Source organism: Syngnathus scovelli, chromosome 15 (genome assembly GCF_024217435.2).
Source record: "Syngnathus scovelli strain Florida chromosome 15, RoL_Ssco_1.2, whole genome shotgun sequence".
Classification (NCBI taxonomy): Eukaryota; Metazoa; Chordata; class Actinopteri; order Syngnathiformes; family Syngnathidae; genus Syngnathus; species Syngnathus scovelli.
This window is the reverse complement of record NC_090861.1, coordinates 9,592,094-9,614,729: the sequence shown is the minus strand read 5'-3', so window position 1 is coordinate 9,614,729 and position 22,636 is coordinate 9,592,094. Positions and strand designations below refer to the sequence as shown.

The 22,636-nt window shown below is 46.6% G+C and overlaps 1 long non-coding RNA gene across 2 annotated transcripts; it reads right to left on the bottom strand.

Moving 5' to 3' along the window:
- Positions 1-11,255: 11,255 nt before the first annotated feature.
- Positions 11,256-22,266, bottom strand: LOC137840966 (uncharacterized). 2 transcript variants are annotated; one of them, XR_011088208.1, is made up of 3 exons: positions 21,150-22,266; positions 20,478-20,574; positions 11,256-14,037 (listed from the first exon to the last, which is right to left on the bottom strand). It is a non-coding gene; the product is annotated as an uncharacterized lncRNA (long non-coding RNA). The 2 variants fall into 2 exon arrangements; XR_011088207.1 differs by having other exon boundaries at positions 11,256-20,574.
- Positions 22,267-22,636: the final 370 nt, after the last annotated feature.

Sequence of the window (22,636 nt, the reverse complement as noted above, 5' to 3'; positions counted from 1 at the left end):
TCCACATTATACAGACGACGGTACCACCCCCCTTAGGTAATACCCTTACAATGGTGACAAATTGCGAAGTAACAAATTTGGTGTGGCCCGTTAGAAGCAACAAAAGGCTGCCGGCCCTTCCTCAAGAAAAAACCTCGCCAGTCTAATGACAAGGAAAAAGAGGAAGGCCCTTTCTACCATCCCCAGTGGGAGGTCGAAATACAAAAAGTCCTGCCTCGCTACAAAAACAGATATGCTCAAACCTCATTGAATAAAGTACATAAGCAGACAAGTATATTCACATATTAAATAAATAAAAGAAACATTTTAAGCATATAATTATACCTACACACCAAATCAATAAAGAAGACATAATTAGACATTTTTGATAAGTGGTGATGAGAAAGGTTTTTATAACTTTATGATCTGATATATTTCTGAGGACTTTGAAATAACAAATGACTTTTGATATATTGCCTAAATAGCTTAATGACCCTTAAGGAACTGTGGAATGCATGCCTGATGCTTTTTCTCTGAATCATGGACACGGCCAGAGTCGTCTTGACCGTTCAGTACTTGATTGTATCTTATCTTTTGACTAATGCTAGACGCCAGTTTTTGATTACTACTGAACGCTCTGCACAGAGGGAAATAGTTTGCCTAACAAAGAAAAGATACGGTTGAATGAGGTACGACAGTGTATGTCCAAGATTGGAGAAGAATGTTCACAGGAAGGTCACGTGGAGATAAAACCAGCAGGTGCCAGAAGGAGCTACCGAAAGACTCGGCCAAAGATGATCGCCAAGGCCGAAAGACGGGAGGGAAGACAACAGCCCCCCTCCACACACACACACCAACAGCCCCCCACCTACACACCGAATCGCCCATAACCAGCACCACTCCCATGGAAGCAGACTCTCCTTCGAACTTGCCCCACCCCGAAGACTCATCGCCCATCAATCCCGGCCCACAATGTGCTACTGAATATAAAACTGATCTAACAACCTTGGACTTTGCCTTTTCTGAATGGAGACTTTCCGCTCTTGAAGGGCCCAGCGCTGTATTGTACTTTCCTGAAAACAGAGCTTTTTGAACAAGAATTGTGATTGAACTCAACCAATCTGTCTAAGTCTAATTTCTGCTTCAGTGTCTTTGCATTTTCCTAAATCTGATGAAATCAAACGAGCACGCAGTGAGTAAATTGGATAACAGGTGATTGGCAAAGACTTTTGCCGTGAGGCGCTCCCTAAATTGTGGACAAAATCCAACAAATGGTGACCATCCGACGTGATTTCTTCAGAAGGGAAAGTGCATGCTCCACAAAGGATTCTTCCTTCTCCGCTCTTGCTCAACAGTATTGCAGTCCGATCGGCACAAAAGGTAAGGGGGAAACTTTTTTTTCTCTCTCCCAGTCCAGCAATATTGTGGAGTGAAAGCGGAATACAAAAATTAATACTTTCAGCTCTGTGTTCAGGAATGGTGGTTGTATAGAAGTGTGTGTTGTGTGGAACTTGGTAAAAGTGATTTGTGGAAAAAATAAAAAATACAAAAACAGGTGAAGGCGTCGCTGATATAGCAGGACGGATGCCGAGCGACTCCAATAATGTGACCTTAGAACAATATAGGGCTGTCTAAGGCGAGGGACATCTGGGATGTCCGAGTCGTGGTGAATTAAGAGAAAGGTGGTGAGGACTTTGTCTGATCAGCAAAGGGCGCTCACACCGCTGGAACTTGTGGGATGCCAGTGACTAAGCATATGGGCACCTGAGTGGCCTCAATAGTAGACACTTAGGAACTTATACTGTTGCCTCAACAATGAGTTGATTTGTATAAAATTGTTGATTTTATTTTGATTTTGCATGAGAGTTGGAGTCAGAAAAATGGCTTAACAAGAATTGGATAAAGAATGTATATTTAATTAGCATGAAGGTTATATCCCATTGTGTGGTGAGGTTAAACTGTAACCATTTTTGTTTTCAAAAGGGTGCGGCTCTAAAGTTTGGGCCAAACGGTCAGGTGGGCACAAATGCATATTTTGGACAGAGGTGGGGGGTTACATTGGTGGCGAGGCTCTCCGCACTTCAGTTGCCTCCCCCCCTACCCTTGTTATCAGCTGGGAAGATTGTCATGTCTATGTTGTGGGCCCGTGTGTTTGTTTATGTGCATGTTTGTCTTTTTATATCAGTTCGTTATAAAGGATGGAATTGCGTTAAATTGGTGCACGGAAATGGTGTGCGAGACAATGGTTTATCATATTTGCATTGTTAAATGTAAAAATTAGAAATGATAGAATAATCTGAGGGTTGTGGTCAGAAACTCGTCCAACGAGGAGAGTGCCCAGCCCTCATAAAAATGTGAGAGTAAGAGAGAACATCCATCCATCCATCCATTTTCTGAACCGCTTAGTCCCCACGGGGGTCGCGGGCGTGCTGGAGCCTATCCCAGCCGTCATCGGGCAGTAGGCGGGGGACACCCTGAACTGGTTGCCAGCCAATCGCAGGGCACACAGAGACGGACAACCAATCGCACTCACACTCACACCTAGGGACAATTTGGAGTCTTCAATCGGCCTACCAAGCATGTTTTTGGAATGTGGGAGGAAACCGGAGTGCCCGGAGAAAACCCACGCGGGCCCGGGGAGAACATGCAAACTCCACACAGGGAGGGCCGGAGGTGGAATCGAACCCGCACCCTCCTAACTGTGAGGCGGACGTGCTACCCAGTGCGCCACCGAGCCGCCTAAGAGAGAACATACATTGTAGAATTGGATAAAATTAAATTATGATTGCAGATTTTAAATTTAGGAGGAATTATTGATTGGTTATGACATAAGACTATACAAGGACACATGTAAGGATAAGTCAAAGATTTGAATCACTTAGAGTTAAAAACAACAAATAAAAATGACATTGCAATGGGGGCACTTTTTATCAAAAGAACACCAAGTAAAGTATTAAGTAGTGGGCATTCGTGATTGGGATTAAACTAAGGATAAAATTAGGTCAATGATTAGAAATCAATGGTGCTCTACACAAAAAGGCTTAAATTTTAATGGGGAAATATTTGGAGTACTGTGTTGGTCTACATAGGTCATGGGCCTAGTTTATTTGGTTTTGATTGTGGTTTGGGTTTATTTTGTTTATTGTTAAGGTGTTCCTTGTTATTCTCTTATCCCCTGCATTGTACATGTCTTCTTTATGCAGATAGGTTAACAGGCTAGGAATTTAGTGAGGAGATAATTGATCACTTGATGGGGGTTAATAATTGTCCAAATCCTAGTCACATGTTTTGAGGGACCACAGCAACAACATTATATTTAATTTGCAGGCCATTATTTCGTATGTGATGACAGTGTCTAGATAAGTAGACTGTTTTATCAAAAATGTGAGAGTGAAGGAGGAGGTTTGATTTGTAATCTGGCATTTGGGTGCCACTTTTAAGAGTCTGTGCAGGAGCATAGATTGTTTTTGTTTGTTTTTAAAGATATATTTAACAGTTTATCTCGGTGCAGTAAGGATATAGCAATTTTGAAAGACTTAAAATTAAAAGCAAAATCCCATTTTAATTCTGACACATGCCAGCTAACATGAGGATGGGAAATAAATAAAGGAATAAATACTAGCTCAAATGTGGCATGTGTTTTAAATTGGGCGATAAGACATTCACTTCCAAGCGCTATCCTTTAGCGCTGCTGACAATAATAACTTATGAGATGTTAAATCAAGGAGGAGTGTCATATTTGGAACACCGGCGCTGTATGACCTATAGATTGAACAATAACATTCACCGCATATACAACCATATTGGTAGATTGTTAAATTACATTACAGTTTATTACAAAGGATTTCAGAACTTTATTTGATGATAAACACTGGAACGAGGATTTTAGCCGTGTTAATGGGTAGGGTGGATGGATTACTCAAAAAAAAAAAAAAAAAAAAAGCATTTGATAAGGGCGGCTTGATAGTAAGATGATGAGTGTGCGCAACTGATAGGATACAAAATGTTAATAGGAAGATTTTGGGGTGTAAGGAACAAAGACTACACAGGAAGACTGATAACACGAAGATAGTTTTGTGAAATTTGTGTCCCAGTGTGTTCTGCCCTAGCACGCGGCACAAGTCCTGAACTGAGTCCTTGTACTCCACTGGCTACCTCAAAATCAACAGAGGACTGTCCCTGGTCATGAGACACCTTTGACCTTTGGGAGAACATTATTATCATGCTTGAAGGGGGCAAGCACAGCTCTTCACAGGACAAGAACCATATAGTTGGTGGAATACACACAGTTGCAGATCAAAAAGAAAATGGACTGAAAGAACAAAGACAAGATGGACGCATTTGAGAATGGCGGACGGTCCAGCCCTGAATCATCATCATGAGAATCTAAGAGGAGAGGCTGCTAAAGACTTGCACGAGTCACATGAAGTCAAACTGGACACATTGCTAAAGACTGCTGAAGCATTACAAAGTTGGTGGAGTGTGGGACAAAAGGGATGGAAGTGTGTTTTGGTGCTGGGGCAGACATAACTGAGGAGTTTTGATAAAAGAGGGAATAATAAGGCTGCTTATTGACACTGAAACGGGGATAAAAAACAAAATACATAGATATGGACAGTGAAGATGCACTGACAAATTATACGACAGCGTGATCAGAAACTTCGTAAAGTGGACATTGATCAATAGAAATTAAATCATTTGAATCATAAATTTTTATATGTAACTTAGCATTTCGAAGACATAATTAATCTAACTGAAAATAATGAAATTTCATAATTGGACCAGTGAAAATTTGGATTCGGGCAACAGAAGGCTGAATTGCTAAACTTAATTGACCTTTATTTAAACAACAGAATTTGATTACACATCAACTGCGACTGATTTATAGGATGCATATTTCAGCTTGAAGGGGTGAGTGTCAGGAGCGGTTGTGGTGCAGCATGGAGCAGGACGACCAAGTGCAGCTTGGACCAGGGTTTATTGAAGCAACTCAAAATACAGACTGACATGACTTAGCAAAACAAAATGACTTCCCAACGAAAACATTCTTGACACCGACAGGAACCAAAAGGACACGAAGACGACACGACAGCAACCAAAACCAGCAGCAACCAATACCAATGATCCGACAGGGAGTGAGGGGCAGACAGGACTTTTATACACGACAGGTAACGAGAGGCAGGTGGGAACAATCACAGTGATCATGGGCACACAGGAGGGGAGGGGCGAGCACACAGACAGAAACCAAGACAACAGACACATAGTGGACGAGACGTGACAGAACCCCCCCCCCACAAGGGACGTCTCCCGACGTCCCCAAAAAAAAAACTAGGGGAACCAAACCGCACCGCACTCGGGCGGCGACTTGGGGAACCGAACCGCACCGCACTCGGGCGGCGACTTGGGGAACCGAACCGCACCGCACTCGGGCGGCGACTTGGGGAACCGAACCGCACCGCACTCGGGCGGCGACTTGAGGAACCGAACCGCACACGGGCGGCGACTTGGGGAAACAGAACCGCACTCGGGCGGCGACCTAGGGGACAGAACCACACTCCGGCGGCGACCTAGGGGACAGAACCGCACTCGGGCGGCGACTTGGGCGACAGAACCGCACTCGGGCGGCGACTTCGGGGACAGATCCGCACTCGGGCGGCGAATGCGGGGACAGATCCGCACTCGGGCAGCGACTGCGGGGACAGATCCGCACTCGGGCGGCGACTTCGGGGACAGAACCGCACTCGGGCGGCGACTGCGGTGACAGATCCGCACTCGGGCGGCGACTTCGGGGACAGAACCGCACTCGGGCGGCGATTTCGGGGACAGAACCGCACTCGGGCGGCGACTTCGAGGACAGAACCGCACTTGGGCGGCGACTTCAGGGACAGAACCGCGCTCGGGCGGCGACCTAGGGGACAGAACCGCACTCGGGCGGCGACTGCGGGGACAGATCCGCACTCGGGCGGCGACTTCGGGGACAGAACCGCACTCGGGTGGCGATTTCGGGGACAGAACCGCACTCGGGCGGCGACTTCAGGGACAGAACCGCGCTCGGGCGGCGACTTCAGGGAACAGAACCGCGCTCGGGCGGCGACCTAGGGGACAGAACCGCACTCCGGCGGCGACCTAGGGGACAGAACCGCACTCGGGCGGCGACTTCGGGGAACAGAACCGCGCTCGGGCGGCGACCTAGGGGACAGAACCGCACTCTGGCGGTGACTTGGGTGAGAAAAAAAAAAACTAGGGGAACCGAACCGCACTCGGGCGGCGACTTGGAAGTCTGTGCCGCGATCGGCGGCAACTCAGGAAGTCCGTACGGCAATTGGCGACGACTCCGGAGTCTGTACCGCGATCGGCGGCCACTCACAAAGTCCGTACCGTGATCGGCGGTATTCGGAAGGCGGGGCTGTGCGCGGCGGCAAGAGCCATCACGCGCCGCAGCAGTGGGAGTGGAGCCAGGGACGATCGCGGGTCCGACGCAGCTGGCTTGGATGTCTCCTGACGTTCGCGGGTCCTGCGACGCTGGGGTGGAGCCCGATGGCGGCCGTGAGTCTGATGACGCCGGGAGGCACTCCAACGGCGGCCGTGGGTCCGGCGTCGCGGCACCAGAGTCCGATCACGGCCGCAAAGCCGCTGGCGCCAGAAGCACTCCGATGGCGGCCGCGGGTCCGGCGTCGCGGCAGTGAAGTCCGATGACGGTCGCAGAGGCGATGGTGCCGGGAGGAACTCCGATGGCGGCCGTGAGTCCGGCGTCGCTGGAGCAAGATCCGATGGCAGCTGCAAGCCCATGGCGCTGGAACAAGCTCGGACGACGATCGGGCGTCGCAGCGGGAGCTGGTGGTGGAGGGGGGTCCAAGCGCTGGTCGTTGTGATGGTCGGATCATTCTGTCAGGAGCGGTTGTGGTGCAGCATGGAGCAGGACGACCAAGTGCAGCTTGGACCAGGGTTTATTGAAGCAACTCAAAATACAGACTGACATGACTTAGCAAAACAAAATGACTTCCCAACGAAAACATTCTTGACACCGACAGGAACCAAAAGGACATGAAGACGACACGACAGCAACCAAAACCAGCAGCAACCAATACCAATGATCCGACAGGGAGTGAGGGGCAGACAGGACTTTTATACACGACAGGTAACGAGAGGCAGATGGGAACAATCACACTGATCATGGGCACACAGGAGGGGAGGGGCGAGCACACAGACAGAAACCAAGACAACAGACACATAGTGGAGCAGTTGGGGACGAGACGTGACAGTGAGGGGCCATAAGAAAGTTGGAATTCTGGATAGTCAGCAAAATAGTAATACAGTAGGGCTTTAAATAACTAATACAATGACATGAACCTTGCGACAATTGATTTAAATGGCAATTTAAGATAGGCACTTGGGGTTAGGATTAACAATCCATCCATCCATCCATTACTGGTGCGGCTTGTCCTTACGAGGGCCACGGATGATTAATAATAATAACTAGAATTATTCATTTCTGTAGAAATTGCGTGTGAAAGCGAAGAGGCTGAATAAAAATTCGGGGAAAGCTACAAGATTATGTTTAAATTTGGAACGTGTTGAATTGGTTAGAAAATTGATAAAAATATAGAAAGAATTTTGTAAAATTGGGCGTGAATTTTAAAGTTGAATATTTGAAATTTTCCACAAGTGAGAAGTTTTGGAATAGGTAGTCATAAGATGAACAGTTAAAAAATTGAAATGGGTTGAGTCAATGGAAAAAAAAAAAAAAGAAAAAAGGAAAACTAGAAGAAATTCGAAGGGAAAAAATGAAATTTTGCAAAATTTTACCGCAATGTTGGAAGTGAGGATCTGAAATTTGAATTTGAATCTAGGAGGTTAAAAGTGTAATGGAATAAATCAGATGAATTATGTGGAAGTAGTTAAGATAAAAATAAAATAAAAGGAAGAAGAATGCAGAAGAAGTTGAATAATAATAAAGTCAAGGCAATTCAAATTTATTTATATAGCCCACAAGCAAGTCTCAAAGGGCTGCAAATGTACAAAAATTGCCAATTTAAAATACAAGAACAATAAGTGTGAGGGCCACAATGATGATCATGACAGCAAAAATATTTCTAATTGGTTTTGATAGGTACAAAGGGGGAACATGGAAGGTTTTCAAAATTTGTGATATAGCGTGACTCAATTATCAAGAGTAAGTATTTCTTTTTAATTCTAAGAATTGGCATTAACAAAAAATGAGAACGATAATCCAAGGTGATAGTGTAAGTGGCAGGAGGAAGCTGTGTATATTTTTAAACATTATTTCAGTATCATTATTTCTTAGGAGGGTCAGTAATGCTTGTGAGGAGATGAATGAAGGAACAAGGTAACAGTAAAAGGGAGTGCTCTAAAAATTTTTGGTTCTTTGCCAGAGGTAGTTATTTGGAGGGATGAATTTAAACTCAAAGCAAAATGGAACTGTTTAGTGGAAGAAATATGGGAAGGTGGAAATATTGAAGTTACAGCTCAACACAAAGTGTCAAATAGTCTAAGTGTGAGATGTGAGCAAACCAAATGGGGAGTTAAATCATGTTCCAGTATTATGCATATTGGCAAACGATGTGAGGACAGGAGACCAGACAATTAGATATTAATTTTGGATTTAAAATAAAAAAGGGAAATTTTAATTGAGGAGAAAATTTTGCGTAGGGAGGGTTCTTTTTACAATTTAATATTGTATGTTTTATGTGTGTGTTGTGGGATGACAGTTTGTCTGTAATGCTGTATGAATGTTAAGTCTGTACTTGGGATGGGGTTTGTCTATTGTGAATGGTTAACATGATTCAAGGTTGGGGTGATGTGATCACAGCAGAGGATAACATTCCTCTCACCTGAAAAATATAGAGATACTACAGATTTGAAAAAGCAAGATTGATCAGGGCTCATTTTGGACTAAATATGGGTTTAGGATGACTTGCTTTCAAATCAGACAAATAAAAACTGGTCTAATATTTAAAAATCAAATATTATTAAAAGTGAAGACAATTTGCAATTCGAGTAATGACACGTGAATAAAAAGCACAATTTGTCTTCGCGGGCCGCATAAAATCATGTGGCGTGCTGCATCTGGCCCCCAGGCCTTGAGTTTGACACCTGTGCCCTATACAAAGGTAAAGTAGGATTAGAATTTGATAAAACAGATATGGACATCATCATATTCCATTAGTTTAAATTGCTTGCAATACAATTACAAATTAGTTAACACATGTGTGATTGATTGATTGATTGGTTGATTGATTGATTGATTGATTGATTGATTGATTGATTGATTGATTGATTGATTGATTGATTGATTGATTGATTGATTGATTGATTGGTTGGTTGGTTGGTTGATTGATTGATTGGTTGGTTGGTTGGTTTATTGATTGATTGAGTGATTCATTGAGTGACTGACTGAAGGGCTGAGTGACCGAATTGGCAATTGTTCGATGTCTGTCTGTCTATATGTATGTACTATATATGTATGTATGTATTTCGTTATTTGTTTTACGTATGTATTTCGTTATTTGTTTATGTATTTCTCGTTCACATTTTCTTTCTTATCTTCCACTTCTTTCGGCTGCTTCTGTTAGGGGCCGGGACTGCAAAGCGATCGTTTCCATATCTTTCTGTACCGCCAACCATCTGCATGTCCTATCTTCGTCTCTGCCACACTCTCCATTATTTTGGCCAGTAGATTTCCAAGCCTCGCTTCTAACATTCTTTCCGATAACTTATGCTTTGCTTAATCAACATAACAACACCTCTGTAGCTACTACAGTTCTGCGCATCGCCGTGGTCTGAAATAAGGAATAGAAGTCAGCACCTTTCCGGGGAACTTCTCGCTTTTTAAAAATCTCCCCTGCCATCTCTCCTTGATAGTTCCATGCTGTCACTGGAATGTTGTCTAGGCCAATTGCCTTTCCACTCTCCATCTTTTACAAATGTCTGGGTATGAATTTTATCTATTTTTATTTTTCTCACTCATTGGCGGCTCCACAGAGGGACGTGGTGTGCCAACAGAGGGACCCTGGTGGCATCAACGATTTTGGTGACCTCAGTTAAACTGAGGTCAACAGAGGGAGTGAAGGAATGAGGTCGAAATACAAAAAGTCCTGCCTCGCTACAAAAACAGATATGCTCAAACCTCATTGAATAAAGTACATAAGCAGACAAGTATATTCACATATTAAATAAATAAAAGAAACATTTTAAGCATATAATTATACCTACACACCAAATCAATAAAGAAGACATAACTAGACATTTTTGATAAGTGGTGATGAGAAAAGTTTTTATAACTTTATGATCTGATATATTTCTGAGGACTTTGAAATAACAAATGACTTTTGATATATTGCCTAAATAGCTTAATGACTGTTGGATTTTGTCCACAATTTAGGGAGCGCGTTATCTGCGCCTCACGGCAAAAGCCTTTGCCAATCACCTGTTATTCAATTTACTCACTGCATGCTCGTTTGATTTCTTCAGATTTAGGAAAATGCAAAGACACTGAAGCAGAAATTAGACTCACACAGATTGGTTGAGTTCAATCACAATTCTTGTTCAAAAAGCTCTGTTTTCAGGAAAGTACAATACAGCGCTGGGCCCTTCAAGAGCGGAAAGTCTCCATTCAGAAAAGGCAAAGTCCAAGGTTGTTAGATCAGTTTTATATTCAGTAGCACATTGTGGGCCGGGATTGATGGGCGATGAGTCTTCGGGGTGGGGCAAGTTCGAAGCAGAGTCTGCTTGCATGGGAGTGGTGCTGATTATGGGCGATTCGGCGTGGAGGTGGGGGGCTGTTGGTGTGTGTGTGTGTGTGGAGGGGGGCTGTTGTCTTCCATCCCGTCTTTCGACCTTGGCGATCATCTTTGGCCGAGTTCTCGGGTGGGGGCTGTTGTCTTCCCTCCCGTCTTTCGGCCTTGGCGATCATCTTTGGCCGAGTTCTCGGGTGGCTCCTTCTGGCACCAGCTGGTTTTATCTCCACGTGACCTTCCTGTGAACATTCTCCTCCAATCTCGGACATACACTATCGTACCGCATTCTTCCAATTGTGTCGTCTTGTGCGAATTTATATTAGCTTTTGGTTGTGACATCATTAATCTATTGCTCTTACCTGGCTATGTAAAGTTTGTGCTTTTGATACTTCATGTCTTTGCTTACGTCATTATATTCTTAGTTTAATCATGTTTCCAACCGTATCTGTTCTTGGTTAGGCCAAGATATTTCCCTCTGTGCAGAACGTTCAGTAGTAATCAAAAAGATGGCGTCTCGCATTAGGCAACATATGACGTTTAGTCAAAACACAAGTTATAAAACACAAGATATAACCAAATACTGAACGGTCACGACGACTCTGGCCGTGTCCATGATTTAGAGAAAAACATCAGGCATGCATTGCACAGTTCTTTAAAGGTCATTCAGCTATTTGGGCAATATATCAAAAGACATTTATTTTGCAGTGCACAGAAATACATATTGAATCATGAAGTTGTAGCAACTTCTGTTATTATCGTATTATCAAAGAATGTCTAGTTATGTCGTCTTTATTGGTTGATTACGTGAATATACTTGTCTGCTTATATACTTTATCCAAAGAGATGTGAGCCTATCTGTTATCGTGGCCATGCGGGTTTTCTGTCTTTCGACCCTATCCCTTCACTCCCTCTGTTGACCTCAGTTTAACTGAGGTCACCAAAAATCCGTATGTGTTCATGCTCCCTCTGTTGACCCCCCCCCGTTTCAGCCGTGCGTCTTTCTAGCTCCATTACAATCAGAAATGCCTTACTGTGGGTCCTCCGCGGCCACCTCAACCAGCCTCAGTACCGCCTCCGGATTCATTAGTAATGTGGACATCATGTACCCGGGGGGCTGTTCCTGCCTCCCCACAATGGCCGTCACCATCACCTTCTGGCAAAGAGAGCGGATACACGGAAAACAACAACAGCCACAAAGCACCAACACACCCATAGTTCCCATTACTGCCGTTATCGCTGACCCTATCATTCCCGCGTATCTACCAAACCACTTACTCACCCACTTATCCCACCAACGCACACCCAGGCCCGAGTTAGATGACATTTCCAGGGAAAGGGCCCTTAGCCCGCGGAGGGCTCTAGTGAGTGTGCCGTCTGGGGCCGTATTGTTAGGAATGTACGTGCAACACTCATCTTTAAACATGGAACACACTCCTCCTCTCTCTGCCAGCACCATATCCAGTGCTACACGATTCTGGTGGGTCATCAATGACGTGGCGGCCAACTGCCCATGAATCGCTGTTACTGCCTCTGTCGTAAAGTTAGCCAGCCTCTGCTGATTATAATGAACATAATTAATTCGATCCACATTTTTGTTTGGGGTCACCCAGAGAAAAATAGACTCAAAGCCCGCAGCTACCTGGTCAGCCAATTTATACTCATCTGGGACTCCACGGGGAACTCCAATAGCGTCTATGTAAACGGGGGAGGTGGTACGCGTCACATCTGATAAATAGTCTCTACGGACCCTCCCCCCGTACTGCCTCCTGGAGGACCAGCCCGAATAGTCTGCAAGGTCACCGCCTATAGAGAACAAAGTCACAGGGGAGATCAATGACACCAGAGCACAAGTCCCTTCCCAATGTGGGGGCAGCCATCCCACCAAACGCCTACCGCCGCACCACCACCAGATATCTGCTCTGCTTTTCACCAACCTTTTCGCGCTCCGATTTCCTGTCAAGTTCACAAAGTGGGTGCACAATTCCAACGGTACCCTCCCCAAAAGCAGAGCGTCAGATGTCCTCAAATCTCTCACCACACGTATGATTTCCTACCATAGGGACCTGGAACGTTGGTGGTTCCATGTCGGGTGCCAAGGGAAACACTTCATCATAACCCCGACACAAAGGGCTCACATTATCTTTAGACATTAACTCTATTAAACAGTACCAATCCGGTTTTGTGGCTGGTTCAAGGTTCTGGCCCGTGCCTCTAGACCTCCCGAACGCGGAGGGCACTACCCGTAACAATGGTCTGGGGGGAGCGCACACAATACAATTACTAGCCTGTGTGCGTTTAGCCACATCAGTTGCTGTTTGCATCCATACATTAGTCATGGCATCTACCCCTGTGGATGCTAGAAATCTCTGCGGAAGCGTAAGACTGTCAGTATCAAAGACCTTAACTTTTGCCGTGGGCAGCAACAATTTGTCCGCCGGGGGCGCACTAGCTCCGGGAGTTATTAATCGAATCTTGATCAACCCCAGGGGATCAGTCCCCTCTATATCGGCCCCAAAGAAAAGATAATAGCCCTTCGGATCCCCCCGGCATGCTCTCCATGTCTCAATTTGTCTGTAATTTGGGTCAGCATTGAAAGTGGTTATTGTAAGTAAAATTTGAGTGTCAGTTTCTGCCTTAGTCAATTCCCCCCTCGACAATTCAAAATTTTTTATCGGATTAGTTGGGACCCACGAGCCAGTATAAGCTACTACAGAACCCCACGTGTCGCACTCAGAAGGATCGTAAGGGCACAAATACAGATCGCTAATTTTAGCAACTTTTCTGGACACTCCCCTCTGTCCCGGAGTTGTCTGACAGACGAAAACTTGGCACACATCAAACTGATAGGTTCGCGTGGTGCCCAGGGTGTAGTCCAGGGACAGACCTCTAAATCGTTCCAAGCACGTGTCAGCCTGTTTGAGTGGCGGCTGTTCCCGACGCCATCTAAATGTTACTTGTGTCTCTCGTCTCGTAGGTTCAAAAATGCCTTGGAATTTGAAAATGTCTGCGAGCGGTACTACAACAATGAGTGTTATGATTAATACCGTACAGGACAGTGTCATCCAATGCATCAGTCGTCGTCCTGCGCCGCTTCCTCGCAGTGGGCTGGGGCGCACTGGCTCAAGTGGAACCATGTTGCCCCTTTTCCCCTCAAGCGGAGGGCGTGGGACGTCCTCTCGGTTACTTCGTACGGACCGGTCCATCTTGGCTCGGCCCACTTTCTCTTCAAACTTTTCAAGTAGACCCATGATGTAGTGAGAGTCTCCACCGGGTTCTCACTGCCTTTCTCTGTCGTGCTGACCTGTTTGGAGAATAATCGAACAAGACGGTTGAGCGCCTCGAAGTACGGCTTATACCTGAGGGGCTCCATTTTTTCCTCCGTCCCTGTTCCCGCTGCTGGTCCGGGGAACTGCTGTCCTCTAGAGACCTCGTACGGTGTGAACTTGGTCTGTGAACTGACTGAGCTTCGAATGGACAACAACGCTAGCGGCAGCGCATCCAGCCATGTCAATTTTGTTTCTGCCATTATTTTGGCCATTCGGTTTTTTAGGGTCTGATTCATCCTTTCGACCTTCCCTTGTGATTGTGGGCGATAGACGGTTCCGAAAACATGTTTGAGTCCCAGAATTTTTTCTACCCTTTGAAGATCTTTGTTTTTAAAATGCCGTCCGTTATCTGATCGAATACGGCGAGGAAAGCCGTGAGTTGGAATATACTGGTTCACCAAGGCCTTGATGACAGAGGCCGCGTCCTCGCGTTTACATGGATATGCCTCGGGCCATCGTGTGAAGGTGTCCACAATCACCAGCAAATATCGCTGTCCTCTCACCCGATCAAGCATATCAGTAAAATCAATTTGTATTTCCTCACCCGGTTGCCGGGGCAATGGAAACGTCCCTTGGAGAGGTTTCATAGTTGGCCGAACATTGTGCAATTGACACACCTGACAATTATCCACCACCCTGTCAATTGTGTCTCGCATGTGTGGGTGCCACCAGTGCAAAAGTGATCGTGTTATTTGCGTCTTACCCACGTGTGCTGCCCCATGCGCCTCCTCCACCAGGACACGGAGCCGTCGAGCAGAGGGAATAGGACGTCCGTCTGGATGCCGCCACAAGCCAGTGTCATCCTTGGAAGCTCTATTAGCCTTCCAAGCTGTTTTTTCTTCTGGGGAAGCCTGTTTTTGGTCTTCTAACAAGGTCTCTACCGTTATCTTTGGAAACATTTCGACCGGATCTACCTCGGTGCTCATCATTTGGTATACCGGCCGGTACCCCGCTGTCTGTTTGGCTGCCTGATCTGCGGCCTCATTTCCTTTCTCTACCCAAGTTGTGCCCTTACTATGTCCTTTGCATTTGATCACCGCGACCTTGCTGCCTCATCAATGCCTCCCGCAACCTCATCACTTCTTCCCGATGTTTAATTGGCTTCCCTGTTGCTGTTAAAAACCCTGCTCTAAGCCATTGCATCAATTCCACATGTACAACTCCACAAACATATGCCGAGTCTGTATACACATTCACACTTTTACCTTCTGCCAGTTCTAGCGCTCTTACCACGGCTCTGAGCTCTGCCCGCTGTGCTGATTGTTTCCCTTCCATTTTTTCTGTTTCTTTGACTTCCAACTGACCCTGCATGTTTTGCTCCACTATTGCATAGGCGGTCCGTAAGCCTCCTGCGTGGGGATCTCTGAAACAACAACCGTCAGTGTACAAATTCATTTCCGCATCCGGGTATGCGTCCCCTTGTAACTCTGGTCTGATCTTAGACTGCTCCACTGCTCTCCTTTCGCACTGATGCTGTTCCCCTTCCAAAAGCGCGTCTGCCATGTTGATGCCCTTGTGTGTGTATGTAATATGCGGTGCACTCACAATCTTCTCTACCCGGCCTTGTCTCAATGGGGATAGTGTAAATGCTGTAGATGTTACGAACGCCATTACACTATGTGTTGTGAGTACTGTAAGTGGGTGAAGCATCACAATGTGTGCAGTTTTCTGCAAGATTTTTGCCAGTCCTGCCACGTATCTGGTGCATGGTGGGTGCCTTTTTTCTGTCTGGTCGAGCTGTACACTTGTGTACATCAAGACTTGTCTGTCCCCTCCCCCCTTCTGAAAAAGAACGCCGCCAATTGTGGCGGTCTTTTCAGACACATCCAAATAGAAAGGCTTTGTGTAGTCTGGTCGGTGTAGCTCTGCTGCTGTAGCCAGCGCCTGCTTGAGCGAGATGAACGCGCTCTCGGACTGGGTGTCCCAATCTAAAACTGCAGTTCGGTTGCGCATCCCCTTCGCCGCAATCAGGGCTCGCAAGGGTGCCGTCAGTTCTCCATAGTCTGCCACATAACTACGACTATACCCTGCCAGTCCCAAAAATGACAGGATGTCTCGCACAGTTTGTGGTCTGGGGTGTGATAAAATTGATTCACGGTGTGTCGGTGAGATGGCGGTCCCTGTCCGTGACAACATTCGTCCCAAAAAGGATACTGTCGCCCGGCAACATTGTAATTTCTCCCTAGAAACCTTGAAACCACACTTGTGTAGATGTCGCAATAGCAGATCAGTGGCTTCCAGGCATGTGGTGTCTGTTGGTGCCGCCAGCAACAGGTCATCCACATACTGAATCAATACCACGCCGCTAGGCAAGGTGAGTGGAGACAAAAGGTCTTTCAACACTTGATTAAAGATTCCTGGTGACAGCAAAAAACCTTGAGGTAATCTGGTGTAGCGGAGTTGTTCCCCCTCATATGTGAATGAGAAGATATCACGCACTTCCTCAGCTAGGGGAAGGCAAAAGAATGCGTTTGCCAAATCAATCACGGTAAAGAATGTATGTGTGTGATCAATTATACTGAGGGCCGTAAATGGATTTGGTACAGGACTCGTTGGAGTAATGACAATGGCGTTAATGCGTCTGAGATCGTGTGCCATACGATACCCTCCAGCTACTTTTTCCACAGGCAGGATGGGAGTGTTCCATGATGACTGAGAGTACTCCAACACTCCTGATGCTTTTAGGCCCGCGATAGTCTCTCGAATTCCCTGCTCTGCTTCCTGGTCCCGGCGGTACTGGTTCTGCCAGACTGGGGAAAGAGTGGAGACGGCAAACACCACCGGGGCGACTGCCGCGCAAAACCCAACATCCGTCGGGCCCCGCGACCACAGCCCCCCCGGTAGTGACACAAGCATAGACTCGGCTCTGGGATGATCGGTTTTCTCGCACCCGTGATCTCGTGAAATTTGTTGATGTTCCAAAACCGAAGAATTCAATGTGTTTGCCGGAATTCGATAGGCTGACGCAGACACAGAATATTCGACAGACGGCCAGGAAGTTGGGACCCAATCTTTAACTTGTACACACTGTTTTACCATAGGTCCCAAATCCTTTGCCTGATGTTGTGCCCCAATTGCAAGTGTGATGTGTGGCTCCACGAACGCGCTCATCTCATACCAATCCCCCTGTTCAGGCGTCAAGGATACATGCGCGGCAATGCCTTTGATGGTTATATACACAAAATCAGACACCAATTTCCATTGGTGTCCCTCAATTTGTTTGGCAAAAGCCTCTTGATAAACCAGATTGGATGTGCGATCATAGTACAATGTACAATGTAGTGGGTCCGCTGGTTGATCAAAGGGGTACAAGGTCAACAGCCAGGGGGACCAAAGTTGAAACAGCGCGCGTACCCCAACCTCAGCCGGTGACTCAGGGTTCAGGACCGCCCAATAAATGTCAGCATATTGTTCTTGTTCAGCCGTCGGGTAGGTGGAGAGCATGGTGTATGCCTTTCCGGACCAGTGTGCACACTCATACTTAGTTCCATCAGGAAAAGTCACTTGCAGTCCTTTTGTTGTACACCAAATGCAAGCTCCACATTTGATGAGCAGGTCTCTCCCCATGAGATTTAGTGGGCACTTTGATGAAAACACAAAAGAATGTTCGAGTCTTTGTTTACCCACCTCAACGATGGCAGGGCCGGTTAATGGCAGAGAATCAGGCAGTCCCGAGAAGCCGACGAGAGTGACGGTGTGGTTGGTGACACCGAGGCGTGGAGGAAGTTCACAAATTGTAGAGTACCTTGCTCCCGTGTCCAGCATGAACTGGAGGGTCTGTCCTTCCACCATCACCGGGATGCAGGGATCTGCCAGACCCTGCATGTTGAGGCCACTCGGGCAGCCCTATTGTTGTATAGGGTACTGTCCCGGGTACGTCAGGGCCAGTTGAGCACCTGGTATTGTCGGTGTCGGCGCTGGGGCTGGTAACGCCAGTTGAGTCGGTGGGGCAGGCAGCTGGGGCAAAAACTGACTTTGTGCCGGTGCCATTTGGAAACTCCCTTGCGGCGCCATTTGCCCTTGTGGATGATACTGGGCAAATCCAGATGTTTGCGCAGGCTGGTAGGTAGTTGATAGGTACGGGCAGTCCCTCACCCAGTGCCCCCAGCCTCGGCAGTAATAACACACACCGCCCCGAGCACCCGGTCCCCCTCCACCCCGACCCCTCTGTCCACGCCCCCGGCCCTTTTTATATCCCTGATAATTGGGATTTGGATTATTCATGAAACATTGTGTTGGCATTGCCTCACCTGGTATTTGCGCGTGAGCAGAAGAAGAGGCCTGTCCTGAAGTAGCCGGTGATGCTTGTTGCGTCATTTGCCTGTCTTTCTTATAGGCAGTATTCGCCCGTTTTGCTTCCTGCACCTGTAATTGCAAAAGTTCTATTCTCATTGCCTCCTCTTTATCCACATTTGCTTTTTCTTTCTCCTGAAATCTTGAGTGACGGTGTAAAAAATGTGTTTTCCACTCAGCCTGATCAGCGTTTGTTAGTGACGGATCATCTCTTAGCTGGTCAGCCACTTCTACAGGGCTGCCTTTCAAAACCGCTTCCCGATATAGCTGTGTCATCAACAGGCTAGCTGATGGATCCATCCCAGAGGCCTCTGTCCACTCGCGTCGGGTACGTGACAAATATGCCAAGCCTGTCTCACTCTTCCCCATCTGAAAAACACAGCTCGACAAAAGCCCCAGAGGGGCAGGAAACATTCGTCGCATGGCGCTACCGACCTCGCGTAGAATCGCGCCCGTGAGCGGGAGCTCGTCCCGCAAGCTGTTAGTGCCGGCAATCTCCTCTAGATTCCTCAGCTCCTGAAAAGTTAGTTTAGTCCCACAAATGGCCCTTAAATCGCCCATAGCCAATGACAGTCCTTGTGTTGCGTCTGTAAATCTCTGCATGAATATTGCACCGCCTCCACTAGGAGCGGGCAGCTTGTCGGTCAGACAAGCGCGGTCTGTGAGGCTAAATGGGGAGTAAATGCGGGTTTGAGGGTCGTGCGGTGTTGTTAACAATGGTGCCTGAATTTGGGGCTTTGTGGCTGATCGAGTTTGATATTGTACAATGTTTGTTTCTGCCTTGTCATGGGAAGTTGTGTGTGTTTCGCCTCGTCCCTTATCTCGGTCTGCGTTTGATAAGGTTGGCCAAGTTCCCAGAGCGGGGCCTTCTTTCTCCTCCTCCTGCTGCTTACCCAGAGCCCACGCCTGTGGATCCTCTGTCTCTGTCTCATCTTCAAACTCAGAAGAGAGTACATCATGTACCGTTTGTCGTACCCCCTGGGCTACTGTATCATAAAGTTCCTTTCTGCAGTATGCTCCACAACCCTGTGCGTGGTTATTTTTAGCAACATACGCTCGTGGCTTGCAGCGGTCTTCCCTAGTACTCCAGCACCTCACCAATTCAGCTTCCGGGTCCAAATCCCCCCGCTCGTCGGGCTCCGCGCCTGTAGAAGAAGATAATCTCGGCACATAATTAGCGGAAGCCCCCCCCTCTCGCTTTACCCCTGGGCGGGCGGTCAGCTACCTCATATTGTACTGTTCCCCGAACAATTTCAGCAATCGGGGCCTGGATCCCTGCTCTCTCTTCCCCCATAGCTGCTGATTTGGCAATTTGCATAGCGGATGACGTCGGTGGATCTACCGGCCGTGGAGGGGGAGCCCGAGCTATTTCCCCCTTATCTTGCCTCTCTCCAGATCCTGTCACTACTGCGACATTGTCGCTCCGTGCTAATTTTAATGCCGCCGCCAATTGAAATAGGACAGTCATCATTTTTGCCACTTTGCGGCGACGTGCCTCACAAATACGTTTTTTGAACATATTTCTTTTATCGTTTTGCATTTCCTCCAATTCGCGTGCCAATTCCTCAAATCCAGCCATAATTATTGCCACTGCCTTGAGTACGTCAACATGTTCCGAATCTCGCGGGAAAAAAAACACATTTTTGCCCTTGATCTATTTGCTCACGAACTTTTCTTACTAATTTTGTCTTTTCTCTAGTCTTATTTCCAGCCAATTCTCCCAAACAGGGCCACACAAGATCCAATTGTTGTCGCACCGTGATATTAGCTTTTCCAAATTTCTCTACCTCCACTTTTAGAATCTCTTCCTTCCACTTAAATTCCATGCTGATTTTTTATGTTGTCTTTTCTGACTCCTCTAAACGTCCGTTTAATTGTCCCGGTTGGGCCCGTCTTCTATCGGAATAGTCTGTTACTTTATGTCAGTCTCAGTCTCAGTCTTTCTCCTCCCCGTTGTCTCAGCAAAAATTTGACACTGCCAGTTTCACAAGCATCACAATGTGCTCCACCAACTGTTATCACCCCGTTCTTTTGACAAAACACAGCCAGCACAAATAAATACAGGTAGCGGAAGAAAAGGGATAGTAGGAAACAAGAGATACAGTATGAACCCCGCACTCACCCCTCGTCTCTTTCACTCGTTCGCTCAGAAGCCACCGATTCAGCACCCGCGCAGTTTTGCACAGAATCTTCACAGAGATACACTCTTAACCCCGCTGCTGCCACAATATAAACAATAGGACCTATTATACATTACCATTTTCACACAATCACAATAATATATATTTTACCGCGACTCGGACATCCCAGATGTCCCTTGCCTTAGACAGCCCTATAATGTTCTAAGGTCACACTATTGGAGTCGCTAGGCATCCGTCCTGCTATATCAGCGATGCCTTCACCTGTTTTTTTTTTTTTTTTTTTTTTTACGAGTCCCCGACCCGTGTGGTGGCCTGGCCGAATCAATCGACCTTGACCTCAGGCAACAGTACAAGTCCCCGAGCGTCTCCTATTGAGGCCACTCCGGGTGCCCATATGCTAGTCACTGGCACCCCACAAGTTCTCTACGGTGTGAGCGCCCTTCGTTGATCAGACGAAGTCCTCACCACCTTTCTCTTTCTTTCTTTTTCCCAAAAATCACTTTTACCAAGTTCCACACAAGCCTAAATATCTAACAACAAACAACTTAAACAACAATCTTTCCTGAACACACAGCTGAAATTATCATTCCCTGCATTCCGCCTTCACTCCACAACATTGCTTGAACTGGGAGAGAGAAAAAATGTCCTCTTACCGTTTGTGCCAATCGGGCTGCAATGTTGCTGAGCAAGAGCGGACGAGGAATAATCCTTTCCTGGAGCCTGCACTCTTCCCTCTGAAGAAATCACGTCGGATGGTCACCATTTGTTGGATTTTGTCCACAATTTAGGGAGCGCGTTATCTGCGCCTCACGGCAAAAGCCTTTGCCAATCACCTGTTATTCAATTTACTCACTGCATGCTCGTTTGATTTCTTCAGATTTAGGAAAATGCAAAGACACTGAAGCAGAAATTAGACTCACACAGATTGGTTGAGTTCAATCACAATTCTTGTTCAAAAAGCTCTGTTTTCAGGAAAGTACAATACAGCGCTGGGCCCTTCAAGAGCGGAAAGTCTCCATTCAGAAAAGGCAAAGTCCAAGGTTGTTAGATCAGTTTTATATTCAGTAGCACATTGTGGGCCGGGATTGATGGGCGATGAGTCTTCGGGGTGGGGCAAGTTCGAAGCAGTCTGCTTGCATGGGAGTGGTGCTGATTATGGGCGATTCGGCGTGGAGGTGGGGGGCTGTTGGTGTGTGTGTGTGTGTGTGGAGGGGGGCTGTTGTCTTCCATCCCGTCTTTCGACCTTGGCGATCATCTTTGGCCGAGTTCTCGGGTGGGGGCTGTTGTCTTCCCTCCCGTCTTTCGGCCTTGGCGATCATCTTTGGCCGAGTTCTCGGGTGGCTCCTTCTGGCACCAGCTGGTTTTATCTCCACGTGACCTTCCTGTGAACATTCTCCTCCAATCTCGGACATACACTATCGTACCGCATTCTTCCAATTGTGTCGTCTTGTGCGAATTTATATTAGCTTTTGGTTGTGACATCATTAATCTATTGCTCTTACCTGGCTATGTAAAGTTTGTGCTTTTGATACTTCATGTCTTTGCTTACGTCATTATATTCTTAGTTTAATCATGTTTCCAACCGTATCTGTTCTTGGTTAGGCCAAGATATTTCCCTCTGTGCAGAACGTTCAGTAGTAATCAAAAAGATGGCGTCTCGCATTAGGCAACATATGACGTTTAGTCAAAACACAAGTTATAAAACACAAGATATAACCAAATACTGAACGGTCACGACGACTCTGGCCGTGTCCATGATTTAGAGAAAAACATCAGGCATGCCTTGCACAGTTCTTTAAAGGTCATTCAGCTATTTGGGCAATATATCAAAAGACATTTATTTTGCAGTGCACAGAAATACATATTGAATCATGAAGTTGTAGCAACTTCTGTTATTATCGTATTATCAAAGAATTTCTAGTTATGTCGTCTTTATTGGTTGATTACGTGAATATACTTGTCTGCTTATATACTTTATCCAAAGAGATGTGAGCCTATCTGTTATCGTGGCCATGCGGGTTTTCTGTCTTTCGACCCTATCTCTTCATGACCCTTAAGGAACTGTGGAATGCATGCCTGATGTTTTTTCTCTGAATCATGGACACGGCCAGAGTCGTCTTGACCGTTCAGTACTTGATTG